Source organism: Cnephaeus nilssonii, assembly GCF_951640355.1.
Source record: "Cnephaeus nilssonii genome assembly, chromosome: 3".
NCBI lineage: Eukaryota > Metazoa > Chordata > Mammalia > Chiroptera > Vespertilionidae > Cnephaeus > Cnephaeus nilssonii.
The window spans coordinates 71,437,414-71,449,341 of NC_137074.1; positions in this window are offsets into that span (position 1 = coordinate 71,437,414).

Sequence of the window (11,928 nt, forward strand, 5' to 3'; positions counted from 1 at the left end):
ATTTGGGACACTCTGTGAGTGTCCATCAAAGAAGGTTGTGAATTGCTTCTGTCACGATGACTGGCATAAGCTCTTAAAACTGCCAACAGCCTGCAACTCTTTTTACTGACTTTTGAACTAGTTATGGACATTATTATGCACTAACGTTCATGTTCATGCAATAACAAAACAAGTAATTGAATATACATTTTCAAATAAAATTTACTCCTCAAAAGTTAAACCTTAATATGGTCTAAATTTATTTGTCATTCAGTGGCCATTTGATTGTATCATGGTGTTATACTGAATTCAGTTTGAAACAAGTTTTAAAATCTGAGGTGACTTCCTGGGATATTCATGTACTTGAACTGGATTGTGCTAACATTGTGTTAATAATTAATCCCTCTGGATGCATTGCAGCTGACTTAGGCTTTTACTCTGTATCTGGTGTATCTTGAATTGAATTGTAAACTGTGCTTTACCAGATTATTTTTATGCTTTAGCTAGTTGTATTCCTACCTACCTCAAAATTGTTCATATTCTAATAACATTAGCCTGATTTATCATACTTTAATAAGCCAGGATTTCAGATGGTAACATTTATTACAGTGTTTAATGCTGAATTCCACCTTTTGATTAAAGGCTATTTAAATCTACTAAAATGGGATTTGATTTAAATTCCCATTAACCTTTTACTTTTTCTGTGCTATTTAAGTGTATAGTATTATTGCACCTTGATAATAGAGTGCAATTTTATCTTTTAATTCTTCTTTGAAAGCAACTGGATTTATTAAGCTAGTTTGAGGTTTCTAACTCCTGCTATACTGGTGGGATGACTAAACTAATCATTGTAAAATAAAATAAATGGTTCCATTTACAAAAATTTTTTAAAAAATAGGAATCCTAAAAATTTGTGTGTTTTCTTTTTTTACTAAATTTATTTTACTATTAACGTTGGTTAGTAAGATTATATAGGTTTTAAGAATACATATCTAAGATACATGATTTGTATGTTGCATGGTGTGCCTACCACACAAAGTCAGATCTTCTTCTGTCACCATACATTTGACCCATTTGCCATCCCCCCTTCCCTCTGGTAACCACCATACTGTTGTCTATGTCTATGAGTTTTTGTTTGTTTTTCTTATTTGCTCATTTGTTGCTTTCAGTTTTATATTCCACATATGAGTGAAATGATGTTTCTTAACTTTTTCTGTCTGACATTTCGCTTAGCATGCTGTTCTCAAGATCCATCCCTGTTGTCACAAATGGCAATATTTCATTTTGTCTTATGGCTGAGTAGTATTGCATTGTATATATACCACATTTTCTTTATTCAATCATCTATAAAAGGAAATTTTGGTTGTTTCCATGTCTTGGTCGCCATGAATAACACTGCAATGAACATAGGGGTGCATATATCTTTGCAAAAAAATGTTTGCAACTTTTTTGGTGGATACCCAGAAGAGGGGTTGCTGGGTCATATGGTAACTCTATTATTAGTTTTTTGAGGAGCTTTCATACTGTTTTTCATAGTGACTGTACCAGTTTACATTCCCACCAGCAGTGAATTAGGGTTCCCTTTTCTCCACAACCTTTCCAACACTTGTTATGATTTGTCTTGTTGATAAAAGCCATTCTAACAGGTGTGAGGTGACATCTCACTGTAGTTTTGATTTGTATTTCCCTAATAGCTAGTGAAGTTGAGTATCTTTTCATGTATCTGTTGGCCACTTCTTAGGAGAAGTGTCTATTCAAGTCCTCTGCCCACTTTTTAATTGGATTGTTTGTTTGGTGTTGAGTTATATGAGTTCTTTATCTTGTATATTAACCCCTTGTCAGAGTTGTTGCTTGCAAATATCATCTCCCATTTGGTTGGTTGCCTTTTTGTTATGTTGGTGGTTTCTTTTATTGTGTGGAATTTTTTTAGTTTTATATAGCCCCATTCATTTATTTTTACTTTTACTTCCCTTGCCTTTGGGGTCAAATTCATAAAATCTTCTCTAAGTTCAAGGTCCATAAGTTTAGGATCTTATATTTAGATCTTTGATCCATTTTGAGTTAATATTTGTACATGGGGACAAATACTAGTTTAGTTTCATTTATTTGCATTTGGCTTTCCAATTTTCCCAGCACCATTTATTGAAGAGGCTTTTTTTTATTGTATATTTGGCTCCTTTGTTGAAATTATTTCTCCATATACATATGGGTTTATTTCTAGACTCTAAATTCTGTTCCATTGGTCTGTGTCTATTTTTCTGCCAATATCATGCTGTTTTTGTTATCATTGCTTTGTTTTATAATTTAAAGTAAAAAAGCATTTTATAATTTGAAGTCCAGTTCAATTCTTTTTTTTTTTTAAAGGATTGCTTTGTCTATTGGAGTCTGTTATGGTTCCATACAAACTGATGACTTTTTCTTCTATTTCTTTAAAAAATGTCATTGGGATGTTGATGGGGATTCCATTGGGTAATATAAACATTTTAACTATGTTGATTCTTCCAACCCATCAACATGGAGTATCTTCCCATTTCATCATGTCTTTTCTTAATCTCTTTTAATAAATGTTTTGTAGTTTTCAGTATACAGGTCTTTCACATCCTATACTAACTTTATTCTTAGGCATTTCATTCTTTTTGTTGCAATTGCAAGAGGAATTGTTTCTCTTTTTTTCATTTTGTTTTCTGAAATTTCATTGTTAGTATATAGATTGGATTTTGTGCATCTTCCTAATCTTATCTAAATAACTTATTTTTAATAAAAGTGAATATAAGTCACATTTTTTGCAAACTTGAATGAGCTTCATATGACTCTAGCTTTGGTCAACACCATCTATTACTAAATATTAATAGTACCTTATATTCAATTTAATTTAACAAGGCAGTTGAGGCCCTTGTAGTAGAAATTTGAATAGAGTTTCCTGACTTTGCAGAACAAGCACATGAATAGTTAGCATATTATACGATATGTTCGGATGGAGTAGTATGCATGAAATAGGGAGCAATGCGGAGAATGGATTGTCTGATATGAAACCACAAGGGAAGAATTCTCAGAAGAGGTAGGGCATTTGAATTAGGTCTAAGTAAGTGTATATCAGGTGCATTAAAATTTAGGGGATGAAATCCCAGGCCTAGATGTTTGTATAAACAAAGGCACAGATCAATGACAGTGTATTGTCATTCAGATTCCAAATCCACAGTGAAATTCTGGAAGAACATCCTCATGTAAGGGGGGCAAACATATTCAGATCTGTTCATTGTTTTTTGTCATTGGATATTTTGAATGTATTAATGCAAGAAGTATTTGAATTGAAACAGGTTCTCAAATCTTTACTGACTTAAATACATAGCATGTATGAATTCATTTCAGATCAGGAATTATAGGAAGGATAGGTGCTTTCTTATGGCATATTTATAAGACATATATATCTTGAACTAAGGTATTTGGAGGTATTTTCCAAGGTTGTGTTATATGGATTTGGGGATATCTTCTTACACTACTGTTGCAAGGACAAAAGGGAATATAGAAAGGAAATCTCTTTGAAAAGGAGAGTACTCACTCCATATATGTGGGGGAGGAACTTCTATGCCCTGTACCAGGAAGGCTATATTTCTGCTTATCTCTTCCTATACCCACCCCGTGAGTGAAGACTACTCAGTGAGTCATATTTTACTAAAGGGCAGGTCACTCCGGTAGTTATGTTCTCTTCTCTTCTATGTAGCTGGGCAGAGTGGTGGATTCAGGTCAGTTCTTGCCATTTCTTGTCTTTCATTCTCTTTCATTTTCACCACCTGTGTGAATTCAGGGGAGGGGGAAATTGAGGCAGGGCCCATTCTCTAAGCCCAGATGACTATTTTGGTTCCTTTTTTTCCATGCAGCATGAAGATCCATGTAGATTCCAATTAGTTGAATCAAGAGTTGTCTGGTTGTTGTGGGGGCATATTCAGAGAGACTTATTTTTCCTTATGTGGGTATTTCTTTTCACAGAGAACACAATCAAAGAGGGACAAAACACAGGCATACTTTTGGTCCTCTCTAACATAATGTGTAACAAGTGCAACAAAGCTATCCGATTGCCTTAGGCAGCCGTGAAGATAGTGGTATTTGCTTGGGGGTAGGAGGGTCAATTTAAAAAAAAATGTTATCTCCGACCTAAACCCAAGGTTTAGTTCCCTAGGGTAAACATCAAAGGCTAAGAAATTTGCTAGAGCCGAAACCGGTTTGGCTCAGTGGATAGAGCGTCGGCCTGCAGACTCAAGGGTCCCAGGTTCGATTCCGGTCAAGGGCATGTACCTTGGTTGCGGGCACATCCCCAGTAGGGGGTGTGCAAGAGGCAGCTGATCGATGTTTCTAACTCTCTATCCCTCTCTCTTCCTCTCTGTAAAAAAATCAATAAAATATATTAAAAAAAAAAAAAAGAAATTTGCTAGAGTGTAGCTTTTACAATGAAATTCCAGATCAAATTTTTGGGCTCTTATCTTGTTAAAGGAGGCAATATGAGGGAATGTTAAGAACTCAAGCCCTGGATTCAAATCCTGAGCTGTTTGACTCAGCTTTGTTTCGACTCTCTTGGACTCATTTCTCCTTTATGAAAAATGGAGATAATAATAGACCCTGTCTTATAGGTTTGCTTTGAAGCCTAGATGTTATCTTTAGGGAGGAAAAGGTCAGAGGGTCTAAATCTCATGGCAAGCAATATGAAGATGAGGGGTCCAAACTGCTTGCCCCATGATATGCTAGGGAAGGATAGGCTACCCTGGGGGCAAAGTTCTTATTTTCCCAGTTTTGCCCCTTGCTAGGCATCTGGTGCTTTCTGCCCTGGTGAGTTTCTATACCTGGCCCATTGTTCTTGCTCTGCTCATGGTCTGTCTAACTGCATGTAATAGAAGTAATATCTATTTCAATTGAATAACTTATAATTAAATTCCTAAAAGAATAAATTATTTCTATTAGTTAGCAAACTAAAGGCTACTTGTATCAGCTATAGCATTTAGTGTGATGCCTTGCATATGGTCAGTGCACATTAAATACCTGGAATAAATGAGAACTTTTCTGTTTATGGGGAAGCAGGCAGTGAGAGAGGTAAGAGATTATTAGCCAAAGGCCATACAGCTAGGTACAACAGGCCAAGATTAGAAGCTCCCCATCTGATGAATTTCAGACCATTACTTTTAAAATTGTTTCCACTGCTTCTTGAGTTATTTTTGTATTACCTTAAAACTACAACTCTTAAGAGTAAAAGACAAAATCAACCATTTACCTGCAAAGCTGTTGGAGCTGAGAAGTCAAAAGACAGCCTTCCGACACTAAATATCGTGTGTAATCAAATTCTACATTGGATGCCAAAAATCAGAAGCAAGAGGCAAATCTTCTGAATAAAGTATCCACTTAAACAATAGTGCTAGTTCCTGGCATATGGTAGTTGGAAGAGTGTGTGTCAGTTCTTCCTGATTTAATCTCAATTTCTGGGATGTCTGAAGGGGTGTAAGAAATTAAAGGGAAAGGCTGGCTAGACCACAGAAAGAGTTTATTCTGATTACAGCACTTATTGCCTGATTCTCAGTAGGATTTTCTCAGAAAGATATCACTGGAAACTGACCTAACTTAAAGAAAATATTTTAAAGTATCATTGGAAAAATGTAGTAGGCTTACTTACAATCATATGGGTATTGGTTATAAAAATATATTTGTAAATTCAAAGAAACTTTTAGCCCTTTTAGCAATTTAACCGAAATATTAATTTTAAAAACATATATTTTGGAGGCTCAAAAAGTACCCATATACTTTCCAAAATCAAGGATTCAAACTAACAATAGGAATACTTGATCCTTCTTTTTAAAAATGTCAATGAAACTATTTTAATTGAAAATGTGGAATGTGAGTTATTTTTTTTGCCATCAAAGAATGGAAATTGCAGCAAGGTTTCAGAAATCTTTTAGATGTAACCTTTGAAATTTTACTATGTCAAATTACATTTTTAAAGGATTTAAATTTAAAATAGAATGCCTGTTGTTATGTTTAATAGTATGATGTAAACTCCTGGAGGGTAATAGCATTATTTATTCACTCAACCAATACTTGGTGAATATCTGATATTGTCAGGTTAGTGTATGGAGATAGAAAAACAGGTAAATCTCAAAGTCTGCCCTCTGTCACTATGGCGAGATAGACGAGGGAATAAATCCATAAATTTAAGACTGTGTGATTAGTATAATAGTAGATCTAAGTGCAAGAAACTGTCGAAACATATAGATTCTGAAGAGGAGATAGATCTTGAACTATAGAGCATGGACTGCAGCGCTGTGTAGAAACACTTGCTAGGTTGGATAGACTGTATTTTCTTCTGGGGTGATGGTCTTTTGTACTTTGAAGCTAATACTGTGTCTTTAAATATTTGCATTCAAATGATTCTAGTACCTACACAAGGCAGATCTAATACCACCATATAAGGTACCTGGTAAGAGACTTTAAAAGGGTGAGATTGAGTTTGGAAAGGCCCCAAACTCATGGTACCTATCATGGTGTTCACATACTGTAGGTGGCAGAGTGTAAAGTTAAAGGATTAGCATTTGGAACCAGACTCCTTGGGATCAAATTTCACCTCTGATAGCTACTGACTTTGTGCCCTCAGACAAACGAATCAATACATTCTTGCTTCTTTTTCTTCATTTGAACAGATGTGGTTGAAAATAACTCCTACCTGCCCTGGCTGGTGTTGCTAAGTGGTTAAGAGCATTGGCTGTGCACCTAAGGGTTGCAGGTTTAATTCCTAGTCAAGGGCACATACCTGGGTTGCATGTTCCATCCCCCTGGCCCAGTCAGGATGCATGCAGGAGGCAATCAATGGATGTTCCTCTCTCTCTCTCCCCCCTCCCCCTTCTTTCCCTTCATCTCTTTCACTTTCTCTAAAAAATGAAAAAAGCACCCTCAAGCGAGGCTTAACAAAAAATAAATAAATAAGAAAAATAAAAGGCAAACCTTATTTAAAAAAAAAAGAAAAGAACTCCTACCTTTATAGGATTATGATAAAAAAACAAGTTTATGCTTATAAAATAGAATATTTTCTGACAAATAATGAATCAATAAGTGAGATAATGATGATGATGATTATAAAAACAAGTAGTAAGGTTTTGACCCAACATTTTTATGGATATTTTATATTAAAAAACAAACAAACAAAACAAGTAAATGCTGTATAACCTGCCTACATGCTTTTAGCTTGACCAATTGTGAAGGTCTCATTAGAGAGGAGTTGATCACTTGAAGGGCTGGAGATCCTTAAAATATGTTCTATGTGGGAAAGGACTAGGTTGCATTATTACCAAACATTTTCATAGCAATAAACCATTGGATAAAGATTCCAAAAGTAACAGGCAAGAGCCAAACTTAATAAAACACAGGTCACTGGACACATTTCTGACAGCCTGGTGGATTGGAGTGACCTACTAAAGGGTGTGTCTTCTCCTCTGAAGTGATTTTGGATTACAATCTTAATTTTTAAAAATCCAATTTATGAAGTTGTTAGAAGCCGGATGAAAAGAAGGGAGTAAGAGAATTATAAATTGTACTACTGGCCCGGTGCATGAAATCTGTGCACATTAAAAGGGAATTAATTAGAGGAAATATTTTAATATTGCTATTTGCCCTTTCCCTATAATAGAAGTGTCAGAGATGAAAGAAAATTAGTAAAATGTATATGAAAATCTCCCTCCTTTCAGAGTCTGGTGCGTGTTGCGGGACCTAGAGTCAAGTCCCCACCCACCACCTGCATGTGCTTCAAAAACACAGGAGACCCAGACACGGCCGGCCCCACCCTCGTCAAGCCCCTCTGGGTGGGGGGGCGCTGGCTCAGGTCCCCCAGCCTGGCACCGGGTAGGGGGCACAGCCTCAGGTCCCTCGGCACAGCACTGGGGCGGGGGCACAACCTGAGGTCCCCGTCAAGCCCCACTGGGCGGGGGTGTGTGGCCTGAGGTCCCCCGCCCCGGCTAGGTGCCCTGCATCCTCAGGTCCCTGCTGTTCAGTTGTTATGTTATGGCATCCCGGCCAATTTGCATATTCCTCTATTATTAGTATAGATTTTTACTTCTTTATGGAACAGATATCAGTAATCTACATGCAGTGAATTCCATCTGGGTGCTAAGACTGGAGAGACTTATGTGAGGTGGCACTATACAAGGAAAGTGTTGTTTTAGTGTTCTATAGAAATTGAATCTTTTAGTTGCTAGCAATGTATTTTACTTAATTTCTCTGCTATTCAGTTTCCTCATATGTAAAATGGGTGCAATATTTCCCACTTCCTAGGTTGTTATGAGGAATAAATGTACCAAAATATGTAATATAGGATATGATTAATTTCTGTTAAGTATCAGATCTTTTCCTCAGAGAATTCCAAGTAACTTGCTATTGCCATCTGGGAAGAAAGCTAAGGTGCTCCCCTCCTGACCTATCATGCTTTCTGTAGCTCCATATCTGGCAGGCCAGTCTCTCTAGCTTCCGCCAAATAGATAATAAAATTCTCCTTTTCTTGGCTAATGCTTCATTCTAGAAAACATTAGGGAAAAGAATGTGGAGTTCCAGCATTCTCTTATTGTAAATCTCCCAATGCAGTTTAAATTATGTCTTTTTACATGTCAGTTTTTAAAATAATAAATATTAAATCATTAAATTTGATTTCGGTGGGGAGGAGGATAAAAAGAGAAGAAATAGATGGAGACGAGATGCAGAGAGGAACTTGAACCTCTGAATTGCAGCTTCTGCCGCGGCCGACGGATGGTGGCTGCTGATGTGCTGAGCTTTGCAGAGCCCTGGAGGGCTGCGAGCCATCATCAACCTTCATATTTCATCGGCATTTGTACACAAACACCACATACATATAAAAGATGTGAATTGCTTATAACATTTTATTTTTTTAAAAAACTTAGCAGGCGGTTACTCATAAAATAACATTGTTTGCCTAAGTTGAAATTTTACAGTTCAGCTCTTAAATTTTTTTGAGGTAATTTTTCTGCAAAAAGTTAGTAATGAATACTTTGTATTTGCATCATGCCTCACTCCAAGGAGATCAAAGTCCTGATCGGAAGCTCACTGAGGCCTGGGAAGGATTCCAGGCTCTTCTGTACTCCACTCAGCTCCGCAGGAAATGCTGCTGCTAGCAGTGGGTCTGAGCTAAGGAGAAACTGTCTCTTTTACGTACCATCAGCTTCTTCAAGTTCTGCTCAGTTATTTATCTCTGGTCGCAAATCTCTCAAATCCTGAAGGTTCACGGCCCTTGTGGTTGTAGCACAGTTGTTGAAATATTTTTTTCGTGTTTCTGTTATCTGTCATTAAAAATCAGTTTGCGTTTGAAGAGAGTTGTGCAAAATAGCTGCACAAAAGCCCTCAATGAAACAATTTCTAGTAACCTCTTAGGACTGCAGCAGGAGAAGCGGTGCCTTCTGGTACATAGGGAATCAATATTAAGAGAGAATTCTTGCATAACGTGAGACTTCTCTGACCACTTGTACTATAGCATAGTCCGTGTTCTACGAGTCTGTGTTCTTTTTTTTAAACTATATTTTTCAATCTCAGTTTACACTCATTATTATTTTGAATTAGTTTTAGGTGTACGACATACTGGTTAGACAAACATTCTGTCCTCCAGCATTTAATGTATTTCTTCTTTATAATGCTGCAGATGCCTATTCTTTTTATGTCTGTTCAAAAGGTACTTCCTTGGAGAAGCTTTTCCGTACCTGATTATAGGCTCAGCTTGTCATTATTTACTCCCGCCTAAATATGTCCTCAAGGCTAGTGGCGCTTATTGATGGCACTGTAGTTATTTGTATACATGTTTCTCTCTGCTATATGCTATGAACTCTTCGATGAGAGATCAACTGTCTTATTTTTTTTCTGAATCCGTATTTTCTTCACAGTATTGGACACGTAAAAATGCTCAGAAATGTTTTTAGAATGAATGATGCTTACAAATTTCCAAAAGATCCTACATAACTTAAAACTGCAACAACTATTTCATTTCAAATAGGCTCTCCTCTGCTTCCACCAAATCAGCATCACTTTAGGAGACTTCCTATTGTTGGTACTTTAAAAACAATTAAACCCTTTCCTTTATTAATTTAAAATGAGCATTTGTAGAAGGAATAAGAAAAAGTAAATAACCTATAATCTTAAATAAAAATTACATTAAGAAATAGTTAGGGGACAATGTTAACTTTCCTAAAGTGCATTTGCAAAAAATTGTAGTTATTTGAACATAAAGGCAAGGCAAGGTGGTTCAATTTCAGAACTTCTATAGATATTTTAAATGTAGTTCTTTGTAATTTTACCCCTAAAGCTCTACAGTCACTGTTTGCTCTTGTGTGTTAAATTTAACTCTTCATTTTTTCTTTCATTTTGTTTGCTTGAATTTTATAGCACACAGTCCAATCTTTAGGAGAATGCGAGTATAACTTTCTCCTTCTTCCTTACTCTGTAGAACCTTGAGGCAGTTTTTCAGCAAAATAGTTTATTGAATTGCTATAGGCTACAGAGAAAGTAAGTTGTAATGAAGGGAAAAGAGTTTGTGTCTCTTGCTTCCCCAGGACTCCATTCTACTCTATGAAGATTAAAATGTTCTGTCCTTAGAGCACATATTTCATAATGATCTAGAAAAGTGTGTAGAGTTTCTAAGGTAGTATAAACCTTCATATAGAAATGAAGATCTATATGGATAGTAGAAACTTAACGCAACATGTATGGAATGAAGAGTTTTTTTAAATGCTCACCCCATTAATTCTATTCCTGAGACTCTCTCTTGAGAAGAGTACAAAGATGAATGCTGAAGAACTTCACATTATTATTTATCTTAGTAAAAAATTGAAAACTATTAAATGTTCAACAATGTGGACTGGGTAGATAAATCAGAGAATGTCTATATATGATGAAATATAAAACGAAGTGCTGGAAGGTTTTTATAAAGACATTGGAAAATAACCACAACATTATATTACATGAAGAAAGACAAGAACAAACTGGTATATAAAGCATGATGTAATTTTTTAGCAAAAAGTATATATACATAAGAAATATTAGAATAAGAAGTGAAAAACCAAAAAAGAATTAAGAACTGTATTTTTTCTTTTACCCACTATATCATATAATGAGTATATATTGCCAATTTTTTTCAAAAGGAATTTTGAAAGGTACATCTTATAGATTTAAAAGTATCAATTGAGGTTTTACTATAGGAAGTTACTTTTCAGGGTAGATTCAGTACATGATAGAGCCTTTTATAAATATCTTGCTGCATGTTGTCCTGGAAAATGCAAATAGATCTGATTTGATGATCATGAACTGTGCATCAGAGTAACTTGGATGGAGAGAAGCTTTCAAAGAATATTACTGGCAGGGACTCATCTCAATGCTATTGCATAAGTACATCTGGGAATGTGAATGTAGAAACCAGTCTCTCTCTCTCTCTCTCTCTCTCTCTCTCTCTCTCTCTCTCTCTATATATATATATATATATATATATATATATATATATATATATATATATATATATATTGCAAAGCATTCTCCAGTAATTATGATACACAACATTGATTATACTCTGCTACTTTGGTTAGAAATAAAGAGGACAAATCTTAAGGTAAAGTTCAAAAGAAGAGGTGAGGGTGGATGAGTAGGAAACATTTAATTTCTAGTGGAAAGTTTAAGTGAGGTGCTCAGAGTTTTCAGAAGAGGGAGATCATCATGGAAACATATTTACTGTTACAATAGATAGAGAATAGTAGTTGATGACTTATTACTTTCTTAGACTCCTGAACTGAGGATAGGAAGAAGAAGAATGAATAGGTGTGTGTGTGTGTGTGTGTGTGTGTGTGTGTGTGTGTGTGTGTGTGTTTAAATTGGGATTATGACCTGACAAAGATATTCAAATCATTACAAGAATATGCAAACCTAAATTGGCAA